This window comes from Protopterus annectens, chromosome 6.part1 (assembly GCF_019279795.1).
Source record: "Protopterus annectens isolate FY-2018-M chromosome 6.part1, PAN1.0, whole genome shotgun sequence".
NCBI lineage: Eukaryota > Metazoa > Chordata > Ceratodontiformes > Protopteridae > Protopterus > Protopterus annectens.
In genome coordinates, this window is record NC_056738.1 from 462,008,649 (window position 1) to 462,022,962 (window position 14,314).

The window sequence follows — 14,314 nt, forward strand, 5'->3', positions numbered from 1 at the left end:
ACGATCCAAAACGTTCAGCCAAATTTGTAGAACAGAAGCTTCTCCAAAGGTGGAACAAATTCCTTTTATTTTTCAACACAACGTCAAGAATCACTAGTTTAGCGCTTTCATCTGCACATCGCAGACTTCCTCAGAACTAGTGTATCCCATCTTTACAAATTGATTTAAACAACTTTTGGCGCCAACTTTTAAAAATTCCCTTAAAGGAACAAGCATTAAATAGACATGCTATATCACAATCATAACATTCTTATATACTATATACCTAAATGTCTTCAAATACTTTCCTTTGCTAATAACAATTGTGGGTGAATATGTATATATAAAAATGTATAACTAAAAATAACATCTTATGCACATTAATGTAATGTAACATTACATACTATAACATTTAAAAACTTTAAAAATCTATTAATGTATTAAGACAGTATGAATAATACTAAAGCTTAAGAAAAAATTAAGAAAATTTTTTTGACAGTGCTAATAGACTAAAAGTTTTTTATGAATCCAAAATCAAAAAAGGTTTAATGCTAATAAATTCATTAATACCTGGACTTCTGGTGGAGTCAGTGAGCATCTGCCATTTACTCTCTTTGCAGGCTAATCTAGTTTTCCAATCACCCCCATATGGTGTATCTTTTTCCTCATCTATAATAAAAAATAAAAATATGTGATCTTCCCCATATTCTTTAATGTGTCTATAAAGTGCATTTTTACAATCCTGTTTTTGGATCCTATAATAATGTTCATAAATGCGCTTTTTTAGCTCCCTTTCTGTTTTGCCTATATAATAGGCTGAACATATTTTGCATAGGGCTAAGTACACAATATGTTTGGTGTTACAATTTCCGCCTATACTTCTTATCAATGTATTGCTAGTATCACCTAATGTAACTGTACTATTTGTATTAATAAACTTACATTGATTACACCTTCCACATTTCCGGGTGAAAATTTTTTCATGCTCATTAACCCCCTTCCTATAATTTGTTCTTTCTAGCAATCTTTTTATATTTGGACCAGTCTTATAAATTATTCTGGGTTTATCTCCTAAGATAGTCCTATTGGAATCTATTACAGTAATAATATCCCAATAGCTATCAAGGATATCTTTGATTCTATGACTATAAGGGGTGTATATAATAACACACACTCTACCCTTGTACTCATGTTGAGTGTGTGTTGTTTTGTTTATCTCCCTTGTATGTCCCAATAATGGTTTGTATTTAAGTCCCCATTGAGTCTTCACATATTCTGTGGTATCATTAATCATACTAGTGGGGTATCCTCTATTCACAAATAATTCTTTAATAAATTCCATTTCTTCCTCCATTGATTCTTTAGTAGAGGACATCCTAGCACATCGAATACATTGACCTTTGATATTATTTTTAAATATATAAGGTGGATGTTCACTTCCGAAGTACAGATAATCATTGGAGAAAGTACTTTTTCGATGCACCTTCGAAGTGAATCCCTCAGAAGTTAAACTAATAAATGTATCTAAATATGCAATGCCCTGGTTACTAGTATTGTATGTGAACCTAAGAAATTGAGTGGTTCCATTAATATAGTCCATAAATTTTGTAATTTTTTCTTTAGGTCCATTCCACAGAATAAAAATATCGTCCAGAAATCTCACATAAAAGGTAATGTAAGGATAGAATTCACAGGTAGTGATGAATTCATTTTCCCAGTCAGACATAACCAGGTTTGCAAACATGGGGGCACAAAAGGCCCCCATAGCAACCCCCTTGCACTGTCTGAAATATTCCCCTTCAAAAGTGAGATAATTGTGGTCCAAAACCAAACCCATCATATCTATAATCAAGTTGGTTTTGTCCCAACGAAACTGTGAAAATTTCCTTAAACTATTTCCGAATCTCTCCAGGCCTTCATCTCTAGGTATACTCGAAAACAAGTCGCATACATCAATGGTAATCAAAGTTAGATGCTCAGACCATATTTCAAAACTCAGCTTTGCTAAGAAATCCCATGAATCCTTAATTATAAAGGGTATATTTTCGTAAATATGTTTGGTCCATCTATCGATGGTTACTCCAATGTTATATGTTTTAGATCTAGAACCTGATATAATAGGTCTGAATGGAGGTTTGTTCACTGATTTGTGTATTTTGGGAATTCCTACTATGCGTGCCATAACAGGATGTTCCACTTTAACAAATTTGTATATGTCTTCAGTGATTCGATGATCTATTAAATATTCTTCCAAAATCAGGTCAATTCTTCTGAAACCTATGTTAATTTGATTGATGGACACAATCTCATAATTACCGTCTCATGTAAAATATTATGAATCTCAGCTTTGTATGCGATATTAGAAAATATCACTGCTCCCCCACCTTTGTCGGGTTTCATAATTCTCACTTCTTTATTGTGAATGATCTCATTCAAACAATTACGTTCTTGTATAGAAATATTATCATCCAATGGACATTTTTTTATCCGTTGTTGTCTGGATATTTCTTTGTTTAAACAATAAACTTCCTTACATACCATTTTGTCAAAACGTTCACTTGTATATTGCTAGTGGGTATAAATGTACTTTTCCTTTTTAAATCTGTGAATACGTATTTGCTACTACCATCCTTATTAGCTTCAAATAACAAGGCTAAATTAAGCCTCCTACTAAATAACTTGATTTCTTTGATATGATCCACTAAATTGAATTTGTTGGTTGGTATGAACTTCATCCCTTTGCTTAATAAGGAACATAGTTCATCCTGTATAGGCAAATCAGTGTAATTAAAAACCTTAAAGCCTTGAAATGTTCTTATGTGTGGCATTTCTTCACTAGGAGAATTGTGTAATTTCTTCTCATCATTATTCAAAATAATATCTTCCACTGTAATCGGCTTTTCTTTACTAGAACCAGTAGGTACTGTACTACCCTCTTCTATGGAAATTAGTGGTAATTGTGTTTCCTGTAGCCCTGAATATGTGTTTTGCCATAATTCTGATGGTATCTTCCTCCCTGAAAATTCTCCTGTCTGTTCACATCTCTCTTATCTTTGTAATTCATATGTCTTTCCTCTGGCATAGTTTTCCTGTCCTGTGGCCAAATATAAGCTTTAAAAGTTTTGTATAACTCTATATCACGTTCCAACTTTTTGTTTTTTCTACGATAAATGTTTTCTGCCGTAGTATCAGCCATATGGAATTGTTTGCGATATAAATCACTCCATTGCTCAAATTCAGAATTACGTAAAATCATTTCATTAATATTTTCCACTTCATCCACTAATGCATTCAACTTTGCATCATAACATTTCATTAATAATTTCATATACATAAAACCAAATTCATCAAATAAACTGTTAAATTCAGTAATAACCTTTTCATTAAATTCCACTCCCATGGGTAACTAAAAAAATCTAATACCCTTAGGAACTATCTGAGACTTAATACATTGTGTTAAATAAGCCTTATCAACCTTAATGTTTTGTATTTGTGTTAATTTATTTCCCATATTATATATCATGTTCTTAATGGTTTCACATTCATCTCTGTTTGAATACATTCTATGAGATGTGACAACATTTACAGAATCAAATACATATTCATTCTTAAGAAAGTTATCAATAACTTCATTATGACTAACAGCATTTTGACTAACAGCATTTTTACTATTAATAACTTTCTTTTTTCCTTGAATTTTATCTTTAGAATGTGAAATGTATTCACTGCTTACAGTACCTTTAGTATTTTGAACTCTGGCCATAGTAGAGTATGTCCTTTGAGGTAAACTATTTTTAGATATAGCTCCTTGTTTCTCAGTTTCCACTCGACTGTGGAATAAACTAAAATCGAATGTAAAATCCTTCTCCGGTGTTTCCAGTACATCGCTGTCCTTGAGAACAATATCAATGGGACATACTCTATTTTGAATATCATTGTTGGTATCACAAACTTGCCCATTAGGAATGTCATCACAAGTACCCGCAATATGGACTAGTTCTTTGCGTTGATTCACCTGTGTCCTTAGTGAATCATTAAACGACGATGTACGTTCCTTGTTCCCTTGTGTTTGGGTGACTCAAGTAAAGATAAAACCATGTCCATGAGTTTTTTGACGTCCTTTTGCAGTCCGGCTACTTCAGCCCGTAAAAGGATGACTTCATCGCTGTTCGATGCAGCCGACGCCTCTTCCACTGCTTCCGCCATAGCTGACAATGACAACCAATGAATAAGATCCACAGAACAACCTACGAAGAGTTCAACAGCTACCGCAGATAACAAATAGTAGATGGCGTAGCTAGAACAGCGAGACCCAGCTAGTACTAACAGAAACCAAAAAATACTCCAAACGTTCAGCCAGATACGTAGAACACCATGAAAGTAGTGTAACTAACAGGCAATAATACGATCCAAAACGTTCAGCCAAATTTGTAGAAGAGAAGCTTCTCCAAAGGTGGAACAAATTCCTTTTATTTTTCAACACAATGTCAAGAATCACTAGTTTAGCGCTTTCATCTGCACATCGCAGACTTCCTCAGAACTAGTGTATCCCATCTTTACAAATTGATTTAAACAACTTTTGGCGCCAACTTTTAAAAATTCCCTTAAAGGAACAAGCATTAAATAGACATGCTATATCACAATCATAACATTCTTATATACTATATACCTAAATGTCTTCAAATACTTTCCTTTGCTAATAACAATTGTGGGTGAATATGTATATATAAAAATGTATAACTAAAAATAACATCTTATGCACATTAATGTAATGTAACATTACATACTATAACATTTAAAAACTTTAAAAATCTATTAATGTATTAAGACAGTATGAATAATACCAAAGCTTAAGAAAAAAATTAAGAAAAATATTAAGAAAAATTTTTTGACAGTGCTAATATGAATAATAGTATTAGTAGTAGTAGTCTGCGATGTGCAGATGAAAGCGCTAAACTAGTGATTCTTGACGTTGTGTTGTAAAATAAAAGGAATTTGTTCCACCTTTGGAGAAGCTTCTGTTCTACAAATTTGGCTGAACGTTTTGGATCGTATTATTGCCTGTTAGTTACACTACTTTCATGGTGTTCTACGTATCTGGCTGAACGTTTGGAGTATTTTTTGGTTTCTGTTAGTACTAGCTGGGTCTCGCTGTTCTAGCTACGCCATCTACTATTTGTTATCTGCGGTAGCTGTTGAACTCTTCGTAGGTTGTTCTGTGGATCTTATTCATTGGTTGTCATTGTCAGCTATGGCGGAAGCAGTGGAAGAGGCGTCGGCTGCATCGAACAGCGATGAAGTCATCCTTTTACGGGCTGAAGTAGCCGGACTGCAAAAGGACGTCAAAAAACTCATGGACATGGTTTTATCTTTACTTGAGTCACCCAAACACAAGGGGAACAAGGAACGTGCATCGTCGTTTAATGATTCACCAAGGACACAGGTGAATCAACGCAAAGAACTAGTCCATATTGCGGGTACTTGTGATGACATTCCTAATGGGCAAGTTTGTGATACCAACAATGATATTCAAAATAGAGTATGTCCCATTGATATTGTTCTCAAGGACAGCGATGTACTGGAAACACCGGAGAAGGATTTTACATTCGATTTTAGTTTATTCCACAGTCGAGTGGAAACTGAGAAACAATGAGCTATATCTAAAAATAGTTTACCTCAAAGGACATACTCTACTATGGCCAGAGTTCAAAATACTAAAGGTACTGTAAGCAGTGAATACATTTCACATTCTAAAGATAAAATTCAAGGAAAAAAGAAAGTTATTAATAGTAAAAATGCTGTTAGTCAAAATGCTGTTAGTCATAATGAAGTTATTGATAACTTTCTTAAGAATGAATATGTATTTGATTCTGTAAATGTTGTCACATCTCATATAATGTATTCAAACAGAGATGAATGTGAAACCATTAAGAACATGATATATAACATGGGAAATAAATTAACACAAATACAAAACATTAAGGTTGATAAGGCTTATTTAACACAATGTATTAAGTCTCAGATAGTTCCTAAGGGTATTAGATTTTTTAAGTTACCCATGGGAGTGGAATTTAATGAAAAGGTTATTACTGAATTTAACAGTTTATTTGATGAATTTGGTTTTATGTATATGAAATTATTAATGAAATGTTATGATGCAAAGTTGAATGCATTAGTGGATGAAGTGGAAAATATTAATGAAATGATTTTACGTAATTCTGAATTTGAGCAATGGAGTGATTTATATCACAAACAATTCCATATGGCTGATACTACGGCAGAAAACATTTATCGTAGAAAAAACAAAAAGTTGGAACGTGATATAGAGTTATACAAAACTTTTAAAGCTTATATTTGGCCACAGGACAGGAAAACTATGCCAGAGGAAAGACATATGAATTACAAAGATAAGAGAGATGTGAACAGACAGGAGAATTTTCAGGGAGGAAGATACCATCAGAATTATGGCAAAACACATATTCAGGGCTACAGGAAACACAATTACTACTAATTTCCATAGAAGAGGGTAGTACAGTACCTACTGGTTCTAGTAAAGAAAAGCCGATTACAGTGGAAGATATTATTTTGAATAATGATGAGAAGAAATTACACAATTCTCCTAGTGAAGAAATGCCTCAGATAAGAACATTTCAAGGCTTTAAGGTTTTTAATTACACTGATTTGCCAATACAGGATGAACTATGTTCCTTATTAAGCAAAGGGATGAAGTTCATACCAACCAACAAATTCAATTTAGTGGATCATATCAAAGAAATCAAGTTATTTAGTAGGAGGCTTAATTTAGCCTTGTTATTTGAAGCTAATAAGGATGGTAGTAGCAAATACGTATTCACAGATTTAAAAAGGAAAAGTACATTTATACCCACTAGCAATATACAAGTGAACGTTTTTGACAAAATGGTATGTAAGGAAGTTTATTGTTTAAACAAAGAAATATCCAGACAACAACGGATAAAAAAATGTCCATTGGATGATAATATTTCTATACAAGAACGTAATTGTTTGAATGAGATCATTCACAATAAAGAAGTGAGAATTATGAAACCCGACAAAGGTGGGGGAGCAGTGATATTTTCTAATATCGCATACAAAGCTGAGATTCATAATATTTTACATGAGACGGGTAATTATGAGATTGTGTCCATCAATCAAATTAACATAGGTTTCAGAAGAATTGACCTGATTTTGGAAGAATATTTAATAGATCATCGAATCACTGAAGACATATACAAATTTGTTAAAGTGGAACATCCTGTTATGGCACGCATAGTAGGAATTCCCAAAATACACAAATCAGTGAACAAACCTCCATTCAGACCTATTATATCAGGTTCTAGATCTAAAACATATAACATTGGAGTAACCATCGATAGATGGACCAAACATATTTACGAAAATATACCCTTTATAATTAAGGATTCATGGGATTTCTTAGCAAAGCTGAGGTTTGAAATATGGTCTGAGCATCTAACTTTGATTACCACTGATGTATGCGACTTGTTTTCGAGTATACCTAGAGATGAAGGCCTGGAGAGATTCAGAAATAGTTTAAGGAAATTTTCACAGTTTAGTTGGGACAAAACCAACTTGATTATAGATATGATGGGTTTGGTTTTGGACCACAATTATCTCACTTTTGAAGGGGAATATTTCAGACAGTGCAAGGGGGTTGCTATGGGGGCCTCTTGTGCCCCCATCTTTGCAAACCTGGTTATGTCTGACTGGGAAAATGAATTCATCACTACCTGTGAATTCTATCCTTACATTACCTTTTATGTGAGATTTCTGGACGATATTTTTATTCTGTGGAATGGACCTAAAGAAAAAATTACAGAATTTATGGACTATATTAATGGAACCACTCAATTTCTTAGGTTCACATACAATACTAGTAACCAGGGCATTGCATATTTAGATACATTTATTAGTTTAACTTCTGAGGGATTCACTTCGAAGGTGCATCGAAAAAGTACTTTCTCCAATGATTATCTGTACTTCGGAAGTGAACATCCACCTTATATATTTAAAAATATTATCAAAGGTCAATGTATTTGATGTGCTAGGATGTCCTCTACTAAAGAATCAATGGAGGAAGAAATGGAATTTATTAAAGAATTATTTGTGAATAGAGGATACCCCACTAGTATGATTAATGATACCACAGAATATGTGAAGACTCAGTGGGGACTTAAATACAAACCATTATTGGGACATACAAGGGAGATAAACAAAACAACACACACTCAACATGAGTACAAGGGTAGAGTGTGTGTTATTACATACACCCCTTATAGTCATAGAATCAAAGATATCCTTGATAGATATTGGGATATTATTACTGTAATAGATTCCAATAGGACTATCTTAGGAGAAAAACCCAGAATAATTTATAAGACTGGTCCAAATATAAAAAGATTGCTAGAAAGAACAAATTATAGGAAGGGAGTTAATGAGCATGAAAAAATTTTCACCCGGAAATGTGGAAGGTGTAGTCAATGTAAGTTTATTAATACAAATAGTACAGTTACATTAGGTGATACTAGCAATACATTGATAAGAAGTATAGGCGGAAATTGTAACACCAAACATATTGTGTACTTAGCCCTATGCAAAATATGTTCAGCCTATTATATAGGCAAAACAGAAAGGGAGCTAAAAAAGCGCATTTATGAACATTATTATAGGATCCAAAAACAGGATTATAAAAATGCACTTTATAGACACATTAAAGAATATGGGGAAGATCACATATTTTTATTTTTTATTATAGATGAGGAAAAATATACACCATATGGGGGTGATTGGAAAACTAGATTAGCCTGCAAAGAGAGTAAATGGCAGATGCTCACTGACTCCACCAGAAGTCCAGGTATTAATGAATTTATTAGCATTAAACCTTTTTTGATTTTGGATTCATAAAAAACTTTTAGTCTATTAGCACTGTCAAAAAATTTTTCTTAATTTTTTCTTAAGCTTTGGTATTATTCATACTGTCTTAATACATTAATAGATTTTTAAAGTTTTTAAATGTTATAGTATGTAATGTTACATTACATTAATGTGCATAAGATGTTATTTTTAGTTATACATTTTTATATATACATATTCACCCACAATTGTTATTAGCAAAGGAAAGTATTTGAAGACATTTAGGTATATAGTATATAAGAATGTTATGATTGTGATATAGCATGTCTATTTAATGCTTGTTCCTTTCAGGGAATTTTTAAAAGTTGGCGCCAAAAGTTGTTTAAATCAATTTGTAAAGATGGGATACACTAGTTCTGAGGAAGTCTGCGATGTGCAGATGAAAGCGCTAAACTAGTGATTCTTGACATTGTGTTGAAAAATAAAAGGAATTTGTTCCACCTTTGGAGAAGCTTCTGTTCTACAAATTTGGCTGAACGTTTTGGATCGTATTATTGCCTGTTAGTTACACTACTTTCATGGTGTTCTACGTATCTGGCTGAACGTTTGGAGTATTTTTTGGTTTCTGTTAGTACTAGCTGGGTCTCGCTGTTCTAGCTACGCCATCTACTATTTGTTATCTGCGGTAGCTGTTGAACTCTTCGTAGGTTGTTCTGTGGATCTTATTCATTGATCATGTGTAGTGTGGTGTTAGTATGCATGCATGCTGATAACCAGTTTATGTGAGAGGTGTGCCCCCAGTCATAATTGGTATTTACACCTCTTACATGTGAACTCGTTATGTGGTAATGAAAGATGGCTGTTGGTGAATATGTGGCAGTTTAAACACTGCTTAATGGGGCCTAGTGCTAGAAAGCTCCAACAGGTGGGTCTGTGGGGCGACAGTGGGTTTACAAACAACTCACAGCATCTTATATGATGTTATGGAATTTGATGGCTCTTGGTCTGTCTTGGGGGGACTTTATGACATATCAAGAGACAGTAAAGCATTACAAAACAGTACAGCAAAATACTGTAGCTGTGTGATACATTAGGGGGACAATGCAAAACAATGCAATGCAGTACAATCAGTCATAACACAACACATTATAGCAACGCAATACAGTATAACATTATAAGGATCAGCTGAAGTGCAGGCACAGATGCCACAACACAATAAACCAACGGATGTTCAACAGAATAATAGTATACGTGTCTAAGCAGTAGGGAGACATATCCATTGCAGTGATGAATACAGTACCAATTTATTAGTGCACTGCTGTGCGGCAGCCATGGATTCCAACATACAATAATCCAGAAACTGTATCTGCAGCTGTTTCCTAGAGTTCAGAAGGTGGCTTATGCAACAGGTAAAATGTTACAAGATTCCACAAAGCAGACAATACAGTGGCCAAAATATTACAAGACACATTATGTACAATAGGCAAGGGTACCGCAACACAATACTCAAAGTATCAGTAGCAAGTTTGTATTGATACAGTGCAGAAAACTAAAAGTAGTGCAGCAAGGTATTTCTGTTTCGCACGGTTACCAGTTTCAAATAAATATTTGAATATTTACACAGAAGCAGCTATCAAACTGACTATTCTTGCTAAGAGTATTCCCCATTAAAATAAACAAATAACGGCATAGTGATTAATTTAATAATGTCATAGATATAGCTTAGCAAGCTCAGAGGATACTTTTTGCCAAAGTAATAATTACTCTTATTCTGGAACTCCATATTTTCAGTAGGATCAAACTATACCAAAGGTCAAAGGTTAATCTGCGACCACAATTCATTTGTTTTATGGGGTCAAACTTTTCTATTTGTATGGTTACACAGTGCTTAAGAGAATAGATAAAATTCTCTATATGAATGCATCTTTTATCTGCTACCTACATTTCCTATGCCAGCCCACCTTTTAAATAAGTACATATCCTTTCCAGGAATGATCCATTTCAAAATATTAATCAATTGATTAATAGTGAATTCATCTGTTTCCTGAACAAAAGCTAGTTTTCAAAGATGAATAGATGATTAGGATATTGTACAACATAAAATAGCATGGGTGGTTGCAATTCCCAGACTGTGGGTGATTCAAAGGCACAGATAGTGCAGTTACACAATGGTCAAAATAACGCAGTATGTAGCACAGCTAACAAGTACATAATGGCATGCAAATAAGGAACCCTACACAAATAAGCAATATGGATTATGAAAATGAAGGAAACCAAAATGGTAGACTGATTTATAAATGTATAAAATAGTTTTATGGTGACACATGCCAGTTTTGAATGTCATGACTTGAGGTATAAATGGGAATGAAGCTGGGAATAACAGCATAAGTACTGTAACAGCATGTGTTGTGAGCTGCTGCTGGAACCAGTGCCTGTAACATTTGGTTATCATGGCCCTCCATGCCACCGGAGGATACACAAACCCTGCCTGACAAACCATCAGTTCGCAGATCCATAGGCACTGGACTATTTCTAGCTGGATAGAGGTAATACAACAGACCTAGTCAAGCTGTGTAACTGCCTCCCCCCACAGGCAAGGATGTTAACCTATTATTGTAAATACAAAAGTAAGTAAAGCCTTACCCACCTTAGCTATAGAACCTTACAGCAACATGGGGGGGTTACAGATTTTACAAGAATCAGCCTCACAAATCCTAAACCAGTTCTTCAAAATAATTCCAGAGCATATGGAGGAGCATGTCTGGTTCCCCAAGACAACACAGGAGAGAACCAATACCATTTGGGCCTTTTCTGATGTAGCCTACTTCCTCCAGGCATGTTGTTATCACAATGCAGACAAATGCTAGACAGACAGGTCTGTACATACAGGTACCATACAGTGAAGTAGTAGATGCTGCCAGATATGTGCTGGAGCCCTGGATGATGACTCTGATAAGCAACTCCAGAACATGCAGGAAATGGCATATGACAGATCCCAAGCAAAAAAAGTGAAACCAAGAGCACCATTCATTGACTACTGAATGGATGCTTCCAGTATCTGCAAACTTTAGGAGGCGCACTGCAATACAGTCCAGGCACATGCAACAAGATATGTGTTGTGTAGCAAGCTGCACAAAGTAGTACTGCACAAACAACTTTGGCAGCAGGTTATCATAGAGACAGAGCCTCCCATACTAGTTTATGAGCAGCAGAAGGGTAGAGTGGAAAACCAGTGGAGAAACATGCATAGGCAGTGCTACAGCCAAGGCAGAGATTGGCACAGCACAATGTAGCATGAGCAAAGAGGTGGCATCTTGTCCTCGCTTTTGGGTCATGATACAGGCAAAACAGAATAAACTGATGCTTGTGATATCACATTGAGGCGATGGAGGGCACTGCATGCACTAGCCATCCTGTGCATCAGACATCACCATACCATCAAAGATTAAGGGGGTGATCAGGGTGGAGAAACAGCGACAACTGACTGCAACAGTATAATATGAGGTAGTTTCTTGGAAGGTAAACATAGTAGCCATCTGTTGATGGAGGTTATTGGGAGTCAGGATCATACCATGCAGTGGTGGGGCCAAGGCACTATGATGCGACAGCTGGTAGTGTGCAGTGTGTTGGCTTGTGGTATTAAGGGCTTAATTAGGTCTGGGGCAGGGAATGAGCAAACTACAATACTGTGCACATCCACCCTGATAGTGCATTCCCATGTGATGAGCCTGATGATTGCCTGTGACCTGGATAACTTCATGACCATGGGTGACAGGTTTGAAGGTTAACATGCCTGTACAGCAGTGAGTAAAACATGTCAGTCAGTGGATGTTTATAATACACTGTGGGAAGTACATAACTATGACCACAGCATTTCCCCCAACACATTACACACCTGGTTATCAACTACAATTAGTGACCCCTCTCTCCACTTAAGCACTACAGCTGTGCTTTGATATATGTCACTAGAATCCCATACCATCTGCGAAATGTCCTTCCCATAGTTGTCTGTTTTCTAGCTTCATATCCTTCAGTCACATGCAGATGGTAGAGTGGCATGCCAATATTGTGTGCTTCCAGTTACACATGCACCATAAAATATGCCTGACTCTCAGCGACATCCACCATAAGGTTTGGTATTGCTTCTGCTATACTTTAATAAGCAAGACTCTTTCCTTAACCCATGGAAGCTCCATGTCTACAGAGTATTTACTAAAATTCCACTATTTCATGGCTGTAAGCTGTACTGCACAGAATGATGCTGATGCTTTCTATCATAACAGCAAGAAACACTTAGCACAGCAGGCATTCCAAAGTAACTCACTGCCTGCGAGTTACTGCCAACACGCGCTGTGCTTTCCATACATGGTGCAGGGCCTGTAAATGTTAATGAACATGAATGGTGACCTGTATATGTGGCATGTGTACACCTGTAGCTCCATAGTGCAGCACTGTAGCCATGTCTTAAAACTGGGATATAATACTACATTGCACATGGTGCTACTGTTTTGATTGTTGAGTAGACATGACTGAGTAGCATGGTTAATTGGGCAATGCAGGGCTCCAACTCAGTGTGCCACTCCCTGCACAAATACTTCAGAAAGTATCTAATAGGCAGCAACAATGGCCCATTGTGGAATGGAATGCCTGGTATGTTCTGGCTGGAATGTTGAGTAATACCACCAGATTAGATGAGCAGTGCAGGTAGAGTGACTTAAAGGAGCACCTCTCTAAACTCTTTCCCAAATGGGAAGCAAAGGCTAAGGAGACTGATATGTACTGCAAGCATTTTTTCAGTAAAACTGTCTCTCACAATCTTAACTTCTGTGCTTGTATACTTAAGAGAACTTACTTTTGTTTTCTAGAAGCAGAGGATTGACAACAGAACATTGTTGGGTACTGCAAAAAAGCAGCCAGTGGGTGCCAGATCTGCTTTTCGGTAGGGACACTGTGACAGTAGCAATCCAAAGGATTAATTGGTGTCCTCCATGTCTGCTTCCCGGGGGGGGGGTGATAGAAGACTCCGATCTTGAAAGTGAACCACAGAATCCTCCAGTAGTCTTCTGGAATGGGTTGCAGAGGCTATTGTTTGTCTAAGTGTAACAGCAACTGGATGACCACCTCAGCAATGTGGAGCACCTTCTGGCTTAACTGATGTAGTTACTTCCCTGGAGGCCTGTTAATTATGCAATCAGCCCATAACATTGAACATACAGGTAAATGATGCCTGAGTGTTTGTTCCCCAATCTGAGTCAACTGACATCCAAACACACCAAAACCCCACCTATACTAATTTTTCTGTTTTCCTCCCTTATGTATCATTCCCCATTTCTGTTCATTGTCTAATCTTCTGCTTCACCATTTATACACCATGTGTGTGTGATATATATATATATATATATATATATATACATATATGTATGTATAGATATATATATATATTTAT

At 35.8% G+C, this 14,314-nt stretch overlaps 1 protein-coding gene across 3 annotated transcripts in view; it reads right to left on the minus strand.

Annotated features, from left to right (window-relative positions):
• EHHADH (enoyl-CoA hydratase and 3-hydroxyacyl CoA dehydrogenase) overlaps nucleotides 1-14,314 on the minus strand; it is an 847,616-nt gene that overhangs the window by 537,187 nt on the left and 296,115 nt on the right. The gene's annotated exons all lie outside the window — the stretch shown is intronic.